The sequence below is a fragment of the Pteronotus mesoamericanus genome, unplaced genomic scaffold, assembly GCF_021234165.1.
Source record: "Pteronotus mesoamericanus isolate MK-2021 breed Mesoamerican mustached bat unplaced genomic scaffold, CSHL_Meso_final contig_94, whole genome shotgun sequence".
Classification (NCBI taxonomy): domain Eukaryota; kingdom Metazoa; phylum Chordata; class Mammalia; order Chiroptera; family Mormoopidae; genus Pteronotus; species Pteronotus mesoamericanus.
The window spans coordinates 13,774,699-13,795,770 of record NW_026555285.1 but is presented as its reverse complement, the minus strand read 5'-3'; positions in this window follow the sequence as shown (position 1 = coordinate 13,795,770).

Sequence of the window (21,072 nt, the reverse complement as noted above, 5' to 3'; positions counted from 1 at the left end):
AAACTGATTAGGTATGAATTATAATTTTTTGTACTAATCCAACAGCATATTCCAATTAAATATGGACTATATTCATATGAAAACATTTTCAATAATCAGTACAGGATATGACTCCCATTTGAAGTTATTATTCAATTAAGTTTACATTTTGTTTAATACATCAAAACACTGGTAGGCTTTGATACTCTTGTATATTTTTTTTTCATTTCTATAAATAAAGGAGTTGATAAATACAATTTACTTTATGCTGTTCTGGTCATACACAGAATTATCTGCGTTCTCTTGTATTTCCACTTAAGACTCATTGTAACAAACTGGAAATATTATATGAGATATTTTGAATATTCAGCCCTTTTGAATAGACAACATAGATTTTAGAGTTTGTCTACAGTTAATTCCTCTATTCAGCCTATAACTGACTTGGAGTAGACACATCGCAAGCACTAACTCATGAAATGACACATTCTCTCCTAGATCATATATAAAATACATGATTAACGATGTTTCCAAACTAGCACTATTGCAATCTAAATCAACAGAAAAAAATCTTCATATGAATAAAAGTGGTAATTCATTTCAAAAATACTTCAAAACATGTAATCTACTTTTTGTTCTTTATAGTAATTAATCACTTTTAATTATATTAACTTATTTCCTCACCAGTAAGATCCCAAACAGGTACTTGCTACTCACCTTTCATAAAAACTTGCCTAATTGTCATTTCCCAATACTTTCCATATGGTTCCAAAATATAAAAAGTATGAGGTTTTCTAAGATTGCATATATTTCAGCTCTTTGCCTTTCTTAACATTTTAAGAAGTATTTTAATATTCATGTAGTACTATTACATTTTGTGTCAATTCTTCCATTTCTAACCAACACAATTGTCTATATTTCCCCTTTTCTTTATTATTATGTAGTTCTTCTAAAACCCTACATCCTGGAGCATATATTACTTTTTGATAGCTGCATTTATAACTTGTCTCAAAGAGAATGTTTTTCCGTACAAAATTTTGACAGATAAATAACATGACTTACAATGCTTTTACATTCAGCTTCCTAAGCTACAGTTTCATTCTTTCTTATTTAAAAAACTGTTTTGTAAAAGATAAAAAATAAATATTGCAATATCGCTTTTGAGAAATCATTCTCTTTTTCTTTGCCACTATCTACAACAGCCTCATTCGTAATTTGCTGCAGAGTTTTATACATTATGAGGCAGAGAACTCACATCAAGTCAAATAAGGAAGACGGCTGAAAGATAAACAGGAAAAGAGAGCATCACATCGTGTAACACTTCTCTTGTGTACTCGTTACTTCTTAATAAAATGTTTTTAAGAAAACCACCATTCCCCTAGTAACCTGGATAAATGCAACTCTTACTCACATCCCTGAAACAATTTCATTTCAAAGTGATGATATACCAAAACCATTTTTCATTGTAATGAAATCACTATGAAACAAACAGCACTTCAAAAACTAGGCTACTAAGTCCTTTTCACCACTTTTTTTCCTATCCGACCACAAAGAAATACACCTAAAATTGTGTAACTAGATAATTTCTTCTCTGATAGGTAAGATTCCTATTTCAAAACTAAAGCTGTAAGGTTAGAGATAGTGACTCATTCAGGGTGGTTCTTTTTTGACATTCCAAAAGGAACACACCGTCCACCTAACTGCTCAGGTTCTGGGCCGGATGCTCCTCAGGTTTGCTCCTCACCTTTCTCTGCTTACCCTGAAGCTCATGAGTGCCTGATCACAGCAGATTCATTAGGCAGGCTTCATGTTAATTGTGTATTTGGCCAAACAGAGGCAACACAAACACTAGAGGGAGGGAGGGAGAAGGAAGCAACCTCATTTTCATTCTCAATCTTTCTCTCACTGTTTCCCCTCCTCTCTTCCTTTGTCTTTGGACAGAATCTCTAGTAAGGAACTGAGTCTGCTGCCAGTGCCTCTTGTCTCTGATCTCAAATAACAGCACTTGTTCTGGTTTAGAATAATTTCTTTTTTCTTTCTGTTGCTATTTTCTAGGCTAGTTCATCATATCCAGTGTGAATTTTCATCCCTCTCATTAAAATGTAACTAATTCCCTGCCGATAGTCCGTATGCTTAAATACATGTGTATTTCCAATTTATTGACTTTTCCCTGGCTGATACATTGCTTGTAAAATAAAGGCTTCATTATAAGCCTTTATTTTACAAGCAATGTATCAGTCAGGGAACAGATGTATTATGTACCATATGGTAGTCAATCAATAAATATTTTTCATAAAAACCTGAAAATTCAAGAGTAGCAATGGATCTTAAAACCCATATTTTATATGACTATCATCTTGAATATGGTTCTTTTAAAAAGTATCTACAGTCTTTGTTAGATGTCATGATGTACTTTGCCTGTTACCTTTATTACAAATTCTCTCTTCATGTCAAATTGGAATCTGACTGCTTTGGCTTATATACATCACTCTTTGAGGTCAAAGACTGTAAGTTTAAATAGCCTACAAATTATATTATATAATCTTATTATCTTCATTTGGAAATTGGAGAATGCATTGTCTATGAGCTTTTGCAAAAATAATTAAATGAGAAGAGAAACATTAAACCACCTGATTGTTAAGGGAAATATCAATTCTCTTCCTCTATCCCGTATTCTCCAATTTTTCATATACTAGTTTGTTGAATTTTGAAGAATATCTCTCACATTTTTTATTATTTAATTCAAACATTCTTCACAGAATATATATTTTTTTAAAATTTTAGACTATGGTTCTTTGATATTCCTTGTAATAGTTTCAGTTTATTGTAATAACTCTTCATTGAAAACACCTAGATTCAGATAATTATGTGTATGAACAGAACAGAGCAAAGGAAGTTATATTTATAAACTCACTCATTTATAGAAATGAAAAAAATGGACAAGAGTATATGAAAGAGTATAATGTAACAACCCGCTGTTTGTCATTTTTAGGTTTCACTGATTATCAGATACGCTCTGATTTCAGAAGTGCTAAAATATTGAAAAAAAAAAAAGCAAGACCATTGTAAGATATCTTCAAGATTAGGATTCATCCTGATTTCAAAAGTGATAAAGTGTGAAAACATGGCTAATTCTGTCATGCCGCAGATGTTTCATATTTCACAGAATTTATTCAGGTAATGATAGTGTGTTTTAAAATGATCCGTCCTATTCTTGTAATAAGGTTAAAGTCACATGGTAGAGTTATATCTTTATATTTCATGTTTTGATGTTATTATGAATGGTAATTTTTATTTTTCATGATATCAATCGTAACTATAGAGAAATAATAGCTGTATCTTATTCCTCCTGCTCGATCAGCATGAAACCATCAATATCCATGTTTTTGTCTGCAGGATAACCTAATAGTCTAGAGCTCTTCTGACTAAATTATGACAATTTGTGGAACAGATATTACCCATTAGAATGTGCCACATTGAGCTGAAATGGCTGGGCCTTTATATTTCTCCCTTGCTCATCTATGGAACAGAGAAGGGGGTGATGCCAGGCAGCTGGCGCATATACTAAAGGAACTGACAATTCAAGGCTGTTGACAGTACTCCTTGGAAGAGGACAGCGAGTCTTAAGGGAGGGCCAAGGCAGCCCATCTCTTTGTCTACCACAATTTGAAAACCATTTCTGGAGCTTCATTCCTTTCCATCTGGTTTCATCTCCGCAAAAGATTGGCAAAGACTCTATTCCTTCCCTAGCATAGGCTAAGTAAGTAAAAAATACTATGATAACCCTAAATATTTATATCAGAAACCACAACTAAAAACAAAGATTACATTTTTATATAGTCTTTTTTTTTAAGATTTTATTTATTTATTTTTAGAGAGAGGGGCAGGGAGGCAGAAAAAGAGGTAAAGAAACATCAATGTGTGAGAAAAACATTGATCAGTTCATCAGATGCCTCTCTCACGCCTCCATCCCAGGACCTGGCCTGCAACCCTATCATGTGCCCTGACTATGATTCCAAGTGGCGACCTTTTGGTTTGCATGAGGACGCCCAACCCACTAAGCCACACCAATCAAAGCTGATATAGTCTTTATGATTTAAAATAAAAATGTAAACATAAATTATTTCCTTGATGTAATTTATTTTAATGTTTGTTTTAGAAACTGTCATGTATTTCATTTTACCTTTAGAACTAAGCTTCTTTTTCATGTGAGCTTATTACTGAAAAATAAAAGGTTATTGTAGAATTCCAAACTGTGTAGATGGAAATAAATAAATAAATAATGAAATAAAAATAAATAGCATAATCTTTTGTATTAAAAACTGGTCTTTATATTTATTGTAACCAAGGAAAATAGGTTTTCAAAACAGAAGCATGAACCAACATTGTACCAAAAACAATTAACTACAACTATAATGGATTTTCTATGGATTACTGAGAGACTCTGCCTAATATTCACTCTTTTATTCATTGTTTGTGATCAATTTGAATTTAGAATCAACTGCAGAGTTCAAATAGTAAACATTTTACTGGAAACAACATTTTTTTCTCTTTTAATCATCTCCAAATATACCCTGAGCTAATTATTTTATTTGTAAAAAAGATTATTATTGTAAACCCTTGGGTCTTTTTCCATTTAAACTTTGATCAGCTGCCCAATATATTTGGCATGTTGCTTTCAGTCTTTTTATTTTTTAAAAGACCCTGATTTAACTCATTTTATGTTTTTAAATGGATTTTTAAATTTATTTCTCACAGTAATGATGGATAATTGAATCATAGTTGAAAATGATTCATTGTGAATGAAAAATCAATCAAAGCACATTACATTTTAATTGAATGGGTGAAAAGGGAGAGCACAAGAAAACACAAACAAGAAAGCAACATTAACTAAATATAAGAAATAATGAAACCCTGGTTTGTTAAACTGGGTAAAACAGCCTATATTATTATTATTTTTTTTTCAACAGAGAGCTACTTAAGACACAATATAATAAATATTGCATAACTAATAAAAGACTACTGGTGGTCTCAAGAGTTAATTTTAAATAGAGCTTAATTTATAGGATACCCTATATATCTAGATAATTCTGAGGTATGCTTAATTAAATTTTTGTGATTTAAATGAGATCATTGCTTTGTGTCTAAGATCCCTCTTTCTTCTCCAATTGTAACTTACAAATTAAGTATTGTTTTAGTACACTCTTCTCAAACACTTTCATCTGTCTCTTTGACTTTGCTCTTGAGTGGTGGCAAATGGTTGCCAGTTTGGAAATAAGCCAATAAAGAGAACTTTAGAATTTTTCAGTGAGCAATTTCCCCCATGAACCATTACTTGTTGCCTTGGAAATAGAGCTAATCAACTTCATCCTAACTTGAAAATTTTGTTTTTAACCCCTTAGCAGTTAACATTTTTACCATGATATCAGATGGCATTAAGATAGCATTACTAGAATTTAGGGCAGCTGAAGTTTTGAGTATGGGTATGTTCATGGACGTGTGCATATAGAAATCTTGACAACCCACAACTAAAGGTATAATGGCTATATAAAGAAGAAATGCATGTAAATTTACTAAGGTAAGTTACTGTTTGTAATCTAACACTTATTAAGTTGTTATCAATAATAATAACCTTATTAGAAAAAAAAAGATTCTTAAGGATGATTTTTTCCAAAAAGTTACATGATATTATGCCCAGAGGTAAAAAGAAAATTTATTATACTAACGTGATTATTTACATAAACTATCCCTCAATATTATTTGTAAATCAATACAGAAGACAAATAGGACTACATCAAATTAGAAAGCTCTACACAGCTAACAAACCATTAGTAAAATGAATAGGGAACCCACTGTATGGGAGAATATTTTTGCCATGATACAACTGATAAGTGTTTAATCTCCAAAATATATAAAGAATTAATACAACCCAACACAAGGAAGACAAACCAATTAAGAAATGGACAACAGCTTTGAATAGACACTTCTCCAAGAGGACATACAGAGAGTCCATAGACAAATGAAAAAATGCTCAACATCACTAATCATCAGAAAAATGCAAATTAAAACCTTAATGAGATATCACCGCACACCTGTAAAATAGCTACCATCAACACATAAATCAACAAACAAAAAGTTTGGCAAGGATGTGGTGAAAAGGAAAACCTAGTGCACTGTTGGTGGGAATGCAAACTGGTACAGCCATTGTGGAAAACAATATGAAGTATTCTTACATTTAAAAATGGAACTCCCTTGTCCCAGCAATTCCACTTCTGAGAATATGCATATATCCTAAGGATCCCAAAACACCAATACAAAAAAATATATGCACCCCTATGTTTGTAGCAGCAGTATTTACAATAGTCAAGATATGGAAACAGACTAAATGCCCAAGAGTAGATGAGTGGATAAAAAAGCTGTGGTATATTTACAGAATAAAATGTTATGCAGTGGCAAAAAAAGAAGAAACTACTACATTTTGCAATAACCTGGATGGACCTGGAGAAAATTATGCTAAGTGAATTAAGCTCATCAGTGAAAAGCAAATACCACATGATCTCACTTTTTTTTTGTGGAATCTAATGAACACAATAAACTCACAAACAAAATAGTAACAGAAGGTCAAATACATAGAACAAGTTGACAGCTGCCAGAAAGGTGGACGCGGGGGGACAGGGTCAGGATGAAAGATGGTGAAGAGATTAATGGAAGGACATTTAGCCACAACCCATGGACAACGGACAACAATATGGGGATAGACTTAGGGAGGGGAGACAGTGGGGCTGGGTGGAGGTGGGGAAAGAGGGAAAAGCCAGAACAACTATAATAGCATAAAGAATAAAAATAAATAAATGAAAAAGTAACTGAATGCAAATATAAAATAAGTACATCTGACTAAAAGTTTTAAAGACTCTAAAAGAAAAACAAATGATTTCACTCATCCCAAAGCAGAATAAATATTCTATCAAGGAAATATTGAAGGTCTCATAAATCAGATTTAAAGTTAGGATGATTTCACTACTTGACTTCACTTGATTTTTAACTTTAGTGGTTAAGATAGGATTTTGGAGTTACACAAACACTATTTGAAATACTGTTTTTCTTTGGAGAGTTTGAGTAATTAACACTTATGTCTATCCTAAACATTTCCAAGATTTCTAGGCCTCTGGAATTACCTTTTCCTCTAATACCCAAATATAATTCTTGAACCCAAATTTCTTGTGACTCTGGAAAATACAACCTCTTTCCTGTTCTCTCCAGTGAGTCATGAGGTTGAATGAAGTAGGGAATATTTATTCTGTCCTGGTGATTGTCTATCCTTTCTTGCTCGCTGAAACAGCAACATTGGGAAAAATCATCAGGAAGATGAGCACAATTTGACCGGTGAGCTGGACACCAGCAATTGGAGGCTCTCTGCCTTCTCTTCTATCCTTAGAATGTGCATTCAGCTTACCTTCCTTGCTCACAGAAGCTGTTCCAATGATACAGCCTTTAGATAGAAATGTGGTGATGAGACTATTTGGACTGAGAACATGACTGAACACAATTAAGGACTCCTGTGTATGTGACTGAACCGAGTTGAAACTTCCATATATACTTTTGAGATTCTGAGAGGTAGGTGAGAAAACTGTCTTGAACCCACTTAAGACAAGCCTCATAAGTAAGTTTCCTTGCTTATTAAACCTGCTACCCATCATTCTGAAGTGGTCTGCATTTTTCTTAGGTCTCTACCTGACCTCTGCATTATGGGCTTGGGGAGGACATTTTCAGATTTCACCCAGGAAGCTCCTTTGGAGGTTGCAACTCATTAATGATGTAGCCTGTCGTTAAAATGCGAACTCTTGGGGGCAGGGATTTCATTACAGTGGAGGAGAAGCTTGACAAATTTTTTTAACTAAAAAATTTCAACTGGATATAATTTCCAAAAATAGCCATTTTGGGGTTCTAAAAATCAGCCAAAGAAACAGCAAACTGAAAAGAATTTATTCTTAAGAAGCAACTGAATTTGGGGCAGGAAAAGTGGAAATCAGTACATTTATTGTATGAAGCCATTCCTAGGCCCTACCTCCGCCAATACTGACTGAGTAAAACACAAGTTTTGCTGCCTGAAGAGGCTCACTTAATTTGGAGTGGAGCTCAAAAAACTCCATGCCCTACAAAATTTTCAGTAACAGTGGTGATTTTGGTAAGAAATTGCAGAGAAGACCAGAGATGCAGAGCACTTGAACATGCAGTTCTAGTCAAGACAAGCAAAAGACCAGTAGAGCAGGCAGAAATATAACATGAGATCTGGACAGGGAGACAGATATAGGGAGCATTGAAATGCTTCCATATGTGGCTGGCTGACTAACAGGCTACTTGCATGCCCTAAAATAAAATATTTAAATGAGCTATAGTAATCAGGCTCATATTTAGAGCTGAAATCAATGAAATAAAAAAACACCTTTACTATAGTGAGTTAAATAAATACAAACATTGGTTCTTTGAAAGAATAATCACATTAATCAACCTATGTAATAATAATTAAAATACAAGAGTTGCCAATGTCATGAAAGAAAAAGGGTAATTTATTATAGATCTTAGTAAAATATAGAAAGAGCCATAATATTTTCCTGTGAACACATTTAAAAATCTAATGTTGTAGTTATACAAAATGAATAAAGTCTAAACACCTGCCATACAACTATAATAGCATAAAGAATAAAAATAAATAAATGAAAAAGTAACTGAATGCAAATATAAAATAAGTACATCTGACTATAGTGTGTATATTTAATAACATGGATTTCTGAACTAAAAGTTTATTGAGAGGATAGATTCCATGTTAAGTATTCTCACCACACACATATAGAAAATAAAACCAAATATGCACAATAAAACTTTTGGAAGTAATAGATATCTTTATCATTTTGATCATAATGATGATATAAAATTGTATATATTAAATGTGTTCAGTTTTTTGGCATATCAGCTGAAACACTATAATGCTGTAAAAAATAGAAGAAAGGAAAAAATCTAAGTAAAATGGCAAAATTTTTTAAAACAACTACTTAAAACTGACATAAGAAGAACTATAAACCTCTATCAATTATATATCTTTTTAGAAATTATATGCTTCAGTAAAACCTTTCCATAAAGAAACCCCAGACCCACATTTTTAATGCTTAATTTTCTAAATATATAAAAATTGGAATACAAAAATAATTGTTATTGAATCCAAAAATATTACTTACTGAAAATAACTTTTTTACTTACTTTATAATATAAACCCAGAACTTGGAATTTATGGAATTGATGGAGGTTGTTCTCTGATATTTCATATAATACATGATTTTTTACTTTAAGAAAGAATGAAAATATTTTCTTAAAATCTTCTGCATTAGTTACCTGTCAGGTTTCTTTGTATATATAATTTTTATTTAATATATATTAAGGCACACTATTACTCACAGAAAGGTTTATTAAATTTTTTCTAACTTTTATCAATATTCATTTTTTACTATATTTAATAAAATAAATTATAATTTTCCTACTAGCATTAAACCATGAAGAGTGCTCTCATCTAGGTCACCAGTGACTTCAGGGTTTTAAATGCAGTGGTCACTTTAGAGTCATTATCTCCTTGATCTACAAGCAGCATGTGACATAGTTGGCTATTCCTTCTTTTAGGCCCCATCTTCTGGTTATATTTCGATCTCACCAGTATCTCTTTCTTAGAAACTTTCGCAGATTCTTTTTTTTTCCTCATAAATTTTTAAATATAGGGTCTCATTAGCTTCAAACTTGTTACTTTTTTTTTATCTCCCCTCCCCACCAAAGACATGCTTATTGATTTTAGAGAGAGGAGAAGGAAGGAAGAGAGAAAGGGAGAGAAACTTCAATTGATTGCCTCTAATATACATCCCACTGGTGACTGAACCTGCAACCTAGACCATGTATCCTGACCAGGCATTGAACCCCATGAACTTTCGGTTCAAACAACTGAGCCACACCAGTAGGGCCAGTCTTGTTGCTTTCTATTCTGTATCTTTTTTCACTGCCTTTGTAATGTCTTTTACATTCCGGATTTGAATAATATTTATATATCCATGATTCCCACACTGGCTCTCCTCTAACATTTGTCTGGTATGGTACGAAAGTATACAATAAGGCTCATATAACATTTGCTTATATTGTTATTTTGTTTTTCTCTTTATTTTATTGTTGGCACTATTACAGATCCCAACCTCCACCCTAAAATTAAGATAATAAAAACAAATAAAATTTGTTATAATGGCATACTTTGCTCTCTCTCTCTCTCTCTCTCTCTATATATATATATATATACACCGAAAATTACATGGAAGGCCAAAATTAAGTTTAAAATTCTTGGATTAATTCATCTCAGTATGGGTCTTCTGTGTTGTTCTCTGCCTATCAACAGCCAAAACTGTGACTTTGGGTATTACAGTCATTATTATAATTGCAAGATAACCTTCAGCAGTAACCATCAAGAGACTTTGTAAAGATACGTGTTTATTATTTACAAGACCTGAATTTTCACAGCACACCTGGGACTACACAATCAAGTTATATGGAGAGAGAGTGAGGCTTGGGGTTCTGCATATATGGGGGCCAAGGCAGGGGGCTGTGGGTTCCCCAGCTTATTCTTTATTGGTAATTTCAAATACTGGAGTAGGAATCTAAAGCTCAGGAAGAGAAAATAAACAAGTAGCCCAAAGTGTCGGTTATCAAAATCAGCCAAGATCTCTAAAACAAAAGAACCTCAGTAGGGGGATGGAAGCCTGTTTCTTTTGTAGTATGGCTGGCAGTATGTTTATTTAACATAACTTTGTTGAAATGAATGTCTTTTTGATAGATTGTGGATGACTAAGTAATCAAAGCTTGTCAGGCACTTGCATTATAAAATAAAGGGGGAAAAAAAACAAAAAACAACTCTCAGGTCTTATACTATAAAGGGTATTTGAGGCATGGTTCCTGGACTGTAGCAGCTGATCTGTCTTCCCACTATAGGCTTCTTTCTGCTGACAAAATTCTTCACTTACATGTGTTTGGATATCCCTGAATATAAGTACAAACTTTATATTCCCTGCAAAGAGCGATTGCTTGGTTATCTTCTGGAGATTGCTCTGAGGGAAAGGCTTAAACAGGGGTTGAATTTTTCTTGGAAGAGTTTAGCAGAATATTGTGATATTCTAAATACCTGAAAGAGGTATAGAGGGGTAGCAGAGATTCCATTTGGACATGTGTCCTTGACTGCCCAAACTACATGCACTAAGAGGAGTTGATTAGTCAGACAAGAAATAATTAAGGCCCTCAGGTCTTTTTTTTAATTTTTTAAAATTTATTGAGGCAACATTGTTTAATACAATTAAATAAGTTTCATGTGTACAATTCTGTAAGACTTCATCTGTATATTGCATTGTGTGTGCAATATACTCAAACTCAAAACTCTTAAAAATCTCTCCTCATATTTTGGATAGTAAAAGTCAAGGTCCTGAAAACAGCTTACAAACCCTCAAGTGACCTTGCTCTTCTCTTACTTGTTGCATTGCTTTTCTCGCCCCTCACTCACTCATTTCCATGCATACTAGTAGTCTCAGTGCTTCTGAAGATATCAGCCATATCTTTGCCATAGTGTCCTTGCTCTACCTGCTTACTATGCCTAAATTATGGGAAACGCAAAAAAGCAAGGGAAAAAGCCCCAACCCATTATTTAAAAAAAAAAGTAATTAACAGAATCAAATTCAGAAATGACCCAGAAGTTGGTGTTATCACATAGAAACTTCAAATTAACTATGTCTGCTTGTTTCAGGACCTTCTGTAAAAGATGGATAAACATGCAATAATGGTTAGGGAAATTAAGAAGAAAGAAGGACATTTTTAAAAAGGTCAAATGTTAGAAATTTTTAAAAAATACATGATTTTAAACATTATAAATTATTTCCTTGGACATAATAGAAGATTACACCCAGGTGAGGAAGATGATAAATGAACTGAAAAACAACCTATAAAAATTAATCCAAACTGTAGGGTAAGTGGAGGTGGTCTGGATCCCTCACCCAGATGCATGGGTAACCAGAGGGAGCAGCTCCTCACAACCTTGAAGGAGCCTGATAAAGCAGTGTCTTCACAGCTCTGAGCCTGGGTCTCATGGCCTTGAGCCTGGTGCTATAAACTGCCCTGCAGCCTTGAATAGACTCATAAATGCAGCTCAGGCTAGATTACTTCACTTTCTGGCCTGCTGCTTTGTTTGGGGCTAGTACTTTAAGGGGCTGGAGCTTTGGACAAGGTGTGGATTCGGAGCCCTGGCTTGGATACGAGCTTTTGGCCTGTGTGACTCCCTAGATATGGGCTTGCGGCCTGTGCGACTCTCCCAAATAAAAGCATGTCAAGTATCCCCACAACTCTGTCTTCTTCCCTCTACCTGAGTCTTGAGTGGACCTGCCCAGCCTAGGGAGACTGCAACACACAAACCAAATGTGGAAAAGACAGTGAGAAACATTTGATGCACATCATACAAGAGCTTTGGATGACACCAAATGACCTAGTGAACATATAATTAAAAATTGAAAAGACAGAGATGAGAAAAAAATTTCATTTCATTAAAAATTAGATAAGAATGCTGCAAAACTATTGAAATACAAAAAAGACATATTCAAAAGCTCTGAAATCCAAAAACATAATAAATCACACAATCAGGGACATGCTAGTAAAAGTTAATTTACCTTTAACTTTACTTGACATTTGATTCACATAGAAACTTCTCTTTGAAGTTTCTTATTAGTTAATTGTTCTCTTTGTTTCAGAATGTTAGTTGTTCTCTTTGTTTCAGAATGTATTTATTGACCAAGAAGGATAAAATAAACATGTATGCTAAAATTACATCATTATCTTTTAATTACCGACTAGGCAAAAGATGAATGCAAATTATTAGGCCAATATTTGCAGTCATTCTTCTAATAAATTATTTTTAATATTTATAATTTTAATGCAATCTAAACAAATTCATGAGAAAAATGAAGCCACACTTAGCAAGGTGATATTATTTAATTATGAAAATGTTTTGAACCATTCATATGTAGTTCATTTATGTGGTGAGAACTTTGGGATGTAATTACAGTCTTTCATTAATCAAAATTGTTTTCAGCCATATTGTCAACTATAAGAAAAGAAAAATGCATGCAGGATAAAGTTACCATCAAAAAAGAATCCGTGTATTGAATATCTTTCAGAAGAATATATGTCATTAATTTTTCTTTCAATATGCACTAATTGGTAGGTGATATAACATTGACACTGAGTGCTTTCAAGTTATCTACCATATTTAGATCTTCTATACTACGATGATGGACAGTATAATATTAAATACTTTTTCAAAACAAAATTAGACATGTACGTAGCACTTTTCTGTCAATGTACACTTCTCATTGTGACAGATTTAATCTTTTCACTGTGTGCCCATAATGGATGTTCAGAGATCCTGTCACTGAAAGTGACCTCCGCAACTCAGGTTTTTTAAAAGCAGTTTACGGAGTGTGTGTGTGGACCCACGCGGGCTGGCCAGGGTTTGCGCAGGTTGGCAAGCCCTCCCACAGGTTGGTACCGATGGGGCCTGCGAGGGAGTGCACAGATCGGCGAGCACAAGTGTAAATCGACCTGCGTGGGCCGCGAGGGCAGAGCAGGCCGCAGAAATAGTGAATCCCAGGCCGAAAGGGTCACAGAGCTGCCCAGAGTCCCTGGAGGAGAGACTGGAGACAGGATTAACCAGAGAGTCCCGGAGCTGACTTCCTCCCATTTCCGTAGTCTCCATTTGGCGAGGGAAAGCAATGCATCCAAAGAGCCAAAAGCGGGGAAAACACACAACAGAAGACACTAAACTGACAAGAGCCGGGGTGCCCCCCGGCCTGGGGGGCCAGATAAGTACGCGAGGTTGCAAAGAAGCCCTGGGCTGGGGCAAGGCCAGGCGAGCCCAGATGGGCGGGGAATCCTGCTGCCCCAAGGTAGCGCGATCAAGGAGCCTGCAGGAGAGTGCAGAGCGATCCACAGAAATAGTGGATCCCTGGCCGAAGGGGTCACACAGCTGCCCAAAGCAGGAGTGAGATACAGACAGTAGACTCCTGGAAGGCTCAAACAAACGACCCAAGGCCAATAGGGTCAACAACTGACATCATCAGAGGCAGGCCCAGAAAGAAAAGTAAAGGAAAAAAAAATAATAAATAAATAAATAAAAAGAATCACCTACTACCATAGAAGTTTAATCCACAAAGTCAGGAAATCTAGATGGTCCATTTGAAGCAGAAGCAAAAATAAATAAATAAATAAGTAAATTACTTAATAGACTGTCACAAAAATGGGGAGAAAAAGAAGTTCCCCCCAAATGAGTGGAAAACGGGACTCCCCACAGAGAGAGCTAAATGAATAGAGGCAAGAGAACTATCAGATACTGAATTCAAAACACTGGTTCTAAGGAAGCTCAATGAGCTCAGCCAGCTCAAAGAGAACTATGAGAAACTGCAAAGAAACTATCAGGATCTTACAACAAACTATATCAACCTGGAAAAGGACATAGAAACCATCAAGACGACACAAAAGGATATGAAGAATACCCTTTCTGACTTGAAGAACACAGTAGAAGGAATCCAAAGCAGGCTGGATGAAGCTGAGGATCGAATCAGTGAGATGGAGGATAAGGTAGAAAAAAGCTCCCAGAAAGAACAAGAAAAGAAAAAAAGACTCAAAAAGAATAAAGAGGCATTTAGGGAAATGCAGGAGTACCTGAAATGGAATAATATCCGTATACTAGGGATACCAGAAGGAGAGGAAGAGGAGCAAGGGATAGAGAACCTCCTCGAAAAAGTAATGATGGAAAATTTCCCTAATTTGAGGAGAGAAAGGCACTCATGGATCTAGGAGGCACAGAGGACCCCACTCAAAAGGGACCCAAGGAGGTCCACTCCAAGACACATCATCATTAAAGTGGCAACTATCAAAGACAAAGAGAGAATCCTCAAGGCAGCAAGGGAGAAGGAGAAGGTAACACACAAGGGGGCCCCAAAACTGGCTAGGAGCTGACTTCTCAACAGAGACACTACAAGCCAGAAGGGAATGGCAACAAATATTCCAAGTCATGAAAAGCAAGGGCCTAGAACCAAGGCTGCTCTACCCAGCAAGGCTCTCAATTAAAATAGAAGGGGAAATACGGAGTTTCCCAGACAAGAGAAGGCTAATATAATACATCTCTACCAAACCAGCCCTCCAAGATATGCTAGAGAGACTGGGTTAAGAAGATGAAATAAAAGAGTGAGAAAGACAAAAACACAGGTACAAAGAGAAAAAATGAATAAGTTTCTATCAGTAATAACTCTCAATGTAAATGGATTAATGCCCCAATCAAGAGACACAGGGTAGCTGAATGTATAAAAAAACATACCTACACATATGCTGCCTACAAGAGACCCACCTCAAAGCAAAAGACCTACACAGACTGAAAGTAAAGGGATGGAAAAAAAAATATTCCAAGCAAATGGGCAAGAGAAAAAGGCCGGGGTTGCTATACTTGTATCAGACAACGTAGATTTCCAAACAAAGGCCATAAAAAGATTCTCAGAGGGGCACTTTCTAATACTTTAAGGAAGAATGTATCAAGAAGACATAAACATTGTAACTTATATGCCCCCAATATAGGAGCCCCCAAGTATATAAGGAAATTGTTGGACAACTTCAAAAAAAGATATAGACAGCAACACGCTCATAGTAGGGGATTTCAACACCCCACTATCAAAAATGGACAGATCTTCCAAACAAAACATTAATGAAGATATTGTGCAGCTGAATGTCACACTGAATCAAATACACTTAACTGATACATATAGAACCTAACATCCCAAAGAGGAAAAATACACATTCTTTTCAAATGCTCATGGCAGTTTTTCAAAGATATACCACATGATAGGACACAAAGCAAACCTCAGCAAATTCAGGAAAATTGAAATCATACCAACCTTTTTCTCAGACCACAAGGGCTTGAAACTGGAAATCAACCTCCAAGAGAAACTTCAAAAACGTGCAAACTCATGGAGACTGAACAGTACACTATTAAACAATGAATGGGTCAATAATGAGATAAGAGAAGAAATCAAAAAATTTTTGGAAACAAATGAAAATGAACAGACAACTGTCCAAAACCTATGGGACACAGCAAAGGCTGTCCTGAGAGGGAAGTTCATAGCAATAAAGGCTTACCTTAAAAAGATAGAAACATTTCAAATAAAAGACCTAACACTACAACTTCAAGAACTGGAGAAATAACAACAAATAAATCACAGAGCAAGGAGAAAGAAGGATAGTAAGATAGAGAGAACTGAGAATGAGGAAAAGGAACCAAAGAAGTGTGGGTCATATGAGTAGGGAATCAAATTTGGAAACTGAAATGAAGCTGTCCCTTGGGAACGAAAGGCGGTCCTGAGAGGGAAGTTCATAGCAATAAAGGCTTACCTAAAAAAGATAGAAACATTTCAAATAAAAGACCTAACACTACAACTTCAAGAACAGGAGAAATAACAACAAATAAATCTCAGAGCAAGGAGAAAGAAGGAAATAGTAGAAGAGAGAACGAATGAATGAGCGAAAAAACAATTCAAAGGATCAACCAATCCAGAAGCTGGTTCTTGGAAAAGATTCATAAAGTTGACAAGCCTTTAAGCAGACTCATCAAGAAAAAAAGGGAGAGGACCCAAATTAATAATATCAGAAATGAAAGAGGAGAAATAACAACTGATACCACAGAAATACAAAGGATTGTCAAAAACTACTATGGACAATTATATGCCAAGAAATTTGAAAATCTTGATGAAATGGACAAATTTTTAGAAAGGTATAATCTTCTAACACTGAAGGAGGAAGAAACAGAAAGCTTGAACAGACCGATAACAGCTGGGGAAATTGAAGCAGTCATCAAGAAACTCCCAGTACACAAAAGCCCAGGGCTGGACGGTTTCCCACAGAACTTTACAAAACATTTAAGGAAGAGCTAACCCCTGTCCTTCTCAGACTATTCCAAAACATCCAAGAGGAGGGAAGACTCCCAGACTCTTTTTATGAGGCCAGTATCACCCTGATCCCAAAACCAGATAAAGACCCTACAAAGAAAGAAAACTACAGGCCAATTTCGCTGATGAACATAGATGCTAAAATCCTCAACAAAATATTGGCAAACCACATCCAGCAATACATTCAAAAGATTATCCACCACGACCAGGTGGGATTCATCCCAGGGATGCAGGGATGGTTCAATATACCCAAGTCAATAAACGTAATACATCATATAAATAAAAGAAAAGACAAAAACCACGTGATCATCTTGATAGACGCAGAAAAAGCATTCGATAAGGTACAGCACCCATTTATGATCAAAACACTCAGCAAGATGGGAATAAATGGGGTATTCTTCAACGTAATGAAGGCGATATATGAAAAACCTACAGCCAACATCATACTCAAAAGGCAAAAACTGAAAGCTTTCCCACTAAGATCGGAAACACGACAAGGATATCCCCTTTCACCGTTTCTTTTCAACATCGTATTGGAAGTCCTAGCCACAGTGGTCAGAGAAGAAAAAGATATAAAAGGTATCCAAATAGGAAAGGAGGAATTTACGCTATCATTGTTTGCAGATGACATGAGAGTGTACATAGAAAACCCTGTAGACTCTACCAAAAAACTCCTCAACCTAATAAGTGAATTTAGCAAAACAGCAGGATACAAAGTCAATATTCAGAAATCAAAGGCATTTTGGTATACTAGCAATGAAATAGAAGAAGAAATCAGAAAAAAATACCATTCGATATAGCAAGAAGAAAAATAAAGTACCTAAGAATAAATTTAAGGAAAGAGGTAAAAGACCTGTACGCAGAAAACTATACAACATTGAAGAAAGAAATTAAGGAAGACGCAAATAAATGGAAGTATATACCGTGCTCATGGATTGGAAGAATTAATAGCATCAAAGTGTCCATACTACTCAAAGCAATTTATAGATTCAATGCAATCCCTATTAAAATACCAATGATGTATTTCACAGAAATAGAACAGACATTTCAAAAATTTATATGGAACCATAAACGACCCCGAATAGCTGCAGCAATTTTGAGAAACACAAAGTAGGAGGGATCACAATACCAGACATCAAACTCTACTACAAAGCCACTATACTCAAAACAATCTGGTACTGGCACAAGAACAGATCCATAGACCAGTGGAACAGAATAGAAAGCCCAGAAATAAGCCCTGATCTATATGGGCATCTAATATTTGACAATGGGGGGCAGAAGCATTAAGTGGAGCAATAATAGCCTCTTCGACAAATGGTGTTGGGAGAGCTGGACAGCTACATGCAAAAAATTGGAATTGGATCATCAGCTGACACCATACAGAAAAATAATCTCAAGATGGATCAAAGAATTAAATATAAGTCGCAACACCATCAAAGTCCTAGAGGAGAACATTGGCAGGAAACTCTCAGATATCCCACGCAGCAATTTTTTCACTGATATGTCTCCTAAAGCAAGTGACATAAAGGAAAGAATAAACAAGTGGGACTTCATCAAAATAAGAAGCTTCCACATGGCTAAAGAAAACATCAGCAAAATGAAAAGGGATCCAACCCTATGGGAAAATGTATTTGCTAATGATACATCAGATAGAGATCTGATCTCCAAGATATATAAAGAACTCACTCAACTCCACTCCAAGAAGAGAAACAATCCAATCCAAAAATGGGCAAAGGACCTCAGCAGACGCTTTTCCAAGGAGGAGATACAGAGGGCCCAGAGACATTTGAAAAGATGCTCAGTATCACTAGCCATCAAAGAAATGTAGATCAAAACCACCATGAGGTACCACCTCACACCGGTCAGAGTGGCCATCAGAAACAGATCAACAAACAACAGGTGCTGGCGAGGCTGTGGAGAAAAGGGAACCCTAGTACGCTGTTGTTGGGAATCCAGACCAGTGCAGCCATTGTGAAAAGCAGTGTGGAATTTCCTCAAAAAGCTGAAAATGGAACTGCCTTTTGATCCAGTGATTCCCCTGCTGGGACTATACCCTAAGAATCCCAAAACGCCAATTCAAAAGAACCTATGCACCCCAATGTTCATAGCAGCACAATTTACAGTAACCAAGTGTTGGAAGCAACGTAAATGCCCATCAGTAGGTGATTGGATCAAAAAACTATGGTACAGTTACGCAATGGAATACTATGCAGCAGAAAGAAAAAAAGAACTATTAAACTTCGCGACAGCATGGATGGAACTCGAGAGCACTATGCTAAGCAAAATAAGCCAGGGTGCGAAAGACAAATACTATATGATCTCACCTATAAGTGAAACCTAACCAACAATACAAAGATGCAAGGAAAATAAGACCAACAACACTGAAAGGAAAAGAAACCAACAGAGACAAGAGGGAAGGAGGGAGGGGAGGTGGGGAAAAAGGAAGGGAAGGGGAAAGTCAAGGAACATATAGCAAGGACTCATGGACAAAACCAAAGGGGAAGAGTTGAGGGAGGAAGAAAGGGGGCAAGGGAAAGTGGTGGGGAATAGGCAGAGACAAATGTATTTGAAAACATAAAAATTTTTTAAAAAGCTGTTTACATTAAAACAGTAATACTTACAAAAGATTAGATAATAAGGGAAGTTAAATAATTAGGAAAGTGGTGGGGAATAGGCAGAGACAAATGTATTTGAAAACATAAAAATTTTTTAAAAAGCAGTTTACATTAAAACAGTAATACTTACAAAAGATTAGATAATAAGGGAAGTTAAATAATTAGGTCAATGTTTTAAGTATAGGTATTTTTTCCTCCACTACCTTTAATGGAACAATGTTTTGGTGGAGGTTTACATGTTAATAGTTAAAAGAATAATTATGAAATTTTAATAAGTAAATGTCTAGAATATTTTTTCATTTAAATAATGACTATTTTGAAATAACTTTCTTAATATAAAATTGATATGCTTAAAATTTCTTATAAAATATTATTATATTAAAAGGTGGATTGTTTATAACAGTGTTTAAACAACCTGATATGAGAGCTACATTTGTTTAATTCCCAGGCCATATTCTAGTTAGTTTAAAGTTAGCCTTTTGTAACATTTTTATTAATAGTCCATTCAACCTTAATAAGTTATCAAATACTCCTGATCTATCCATATAGTAACTTCTCTAGCTAGAGTATCTAAACAGGCAGTTAAAGCTTTTGGAAACTATAGATTTTTTTAAAAGATTTTATTTATTTATCTATTTTTTAGAGAGAGTAAAGGAAGGAGAAAGAGAGAAACAGCAATATATGGTCGCCCTTTGAGCGCCCCCTCCTGGGAACCTGGCCTGCAAGCCAGGCATGTGCCCCTAATGGATATCTAACCAGCAACCTTTTGGTTTGCAGGCCAGCACTCAATCCACTGAGCCACACCAGTCAGGGAAGAAACTATAGATTATGTCATAGTCTTATTGTAATTCAAATTTATTTCCAAAAATGTTCTTTTGGCAATGAAGAAAGAGCATATATTAAGAAAAAAACTACATAATAGTTTCATTTAAATTATATACTTAATTATCATTAAGTATCATTCTACTCATTACCCTTATTATAGAAAGAAGAAATGTTCTTGTCATCCAAAATACTGACATTAATATCAATGCATATGTAAGACAAATATTTCTTCCTTCACATAATAAATTTTATATTTTTTGCACATTCTTGAAAATATTTTTTAATTGTCTCATTTGGCATTTATATTATTAAGACCTCTTTATGTTTTTAATAGAATTAACTCTTTTGGTTATTTTTTTCCCTTGACTTGGCACTTTAAAAAAAACACACATATTTAAATAATACACACATTATTTGATAACATTTAACCTATTCATTCTCAAAATGTTTTTTTTCAGCACAAACAATATATTTCAAAGATATTATGACTGACAATTAAATTCAAATTAACAGCAAGGTTATGGTTAACATGAAACCTAATATTTTTTAATTTTTTTATTTTTTAATTTTATTGTATTTTTCTACTACCATTTACTCCCCCATAC